The sequence below is a fragment of the Suricata suricatta genome, chromosome 3 (assembly GCF_006229205.1).
Source record: "Suricata suricatta isolate VVHF042 chromosome 3, meerkat_22Aug2017_6uvM2_HiC, whole genome shotgun sequence".
NCBI lineage: Eukaryota > Metazoa > Chordata > Mammalia > Carnivora > Herpestidae > Suricata > Suricata suricatta.
Window position 1 is genome coordinate 171,485,852 of NC_043702.1, and position 1,167 is coordinate 171,487,018.

Sequence of the window (1,167 nt, forward strand, 5' to 3'; positions counted from 1 at the left end):
ATATATATATATATATATATATATATATATATATATATATATATATATATATATATAGCAGTTATAAAAACTCAACTATTAAAAATTCTTTGACAAAAGCAAAGTCAAAAGACAAATTACCTAGGAAAAATACTTAGTACAGAGCTCAGTCCTTTGTGATAGGACACTGTCTCCAAGTGGCCTTTACAGATCGTTTGGGGACAGACCAATAACCTGCTAGAAAACCCAGCAAAGGCTTGGATAAATAGCTCTGAGGAAAGAGCAGACAAGCGGCTCCTAAACCCATGAAAAGATGGGCACTCTCCTTTATAATTAGGAAAATGCAAATTCAGACTTCACGGATATGCTAATTTTCATCAGTCAGATGGACAAAGATGAAAAAGTTTGGAAACGCCGTGTGTTGGCAGGCGTGCAGGGAAGAGGCACTCTTTTATTGCTGTGGGAGAGCTAATTGCTACACGTTGGGCTTGCGTTGAGCCAGATTTTGTGGCTGCAGTTGCAGGAGAATGGTTGGAGAGGAGTCCAGCTTTCAGGATATAACGGATGTCAGGTTTCTTCACCTGGCCTCTAGCTTAGTCCTTCTCTGCTGTTGGTGTGCTGTGATCATAACGTGCAGTGGCGTGTAGGATCCACACCACACAATTGCAGTCTGAAATTGCCTGCTGGGAGTTGTGCCCTAGGCTTTCAATACTTTCCCTTGGTAGCTGTGATTCTTTACGTGCTAAATATTCACAGAGCTAAATCCTGGGAGCTCTTCTACTCTGCACCTGTCCTTCTAATTCTTGCTTGAGGTGTAACTAGTCTTGACCTACAGTGGTGTAGACATAGGCTTGCTCTCCCTCTCCAGCACTGACTTGGCTATTCTACTTCTGGCCTGGTGAGCCAGGGGGCTGGGTTAGCATTCTCTTTCTTTCTTGTTCTGTCTTTGTACTTGCTCAGCTGATTGTCAACCCCACCTCTAGTGAGGTGACATCATGCCAAAGACCTCTTCTGTCCCAGCCATGGGGTATTAATTCAAAAGCAAACACGAATTGGTTGCCAGCTAAGGTACAGAACTGGAGATGAGACGTTAACGAGGGAGGACTTAGCTGTTTGGTGGAATGGGGGTGGAGTAGTGAGCTGGGGACGTACTGCCCAGGGAACGTGGAGTCTGTTGCTTGATGGGAG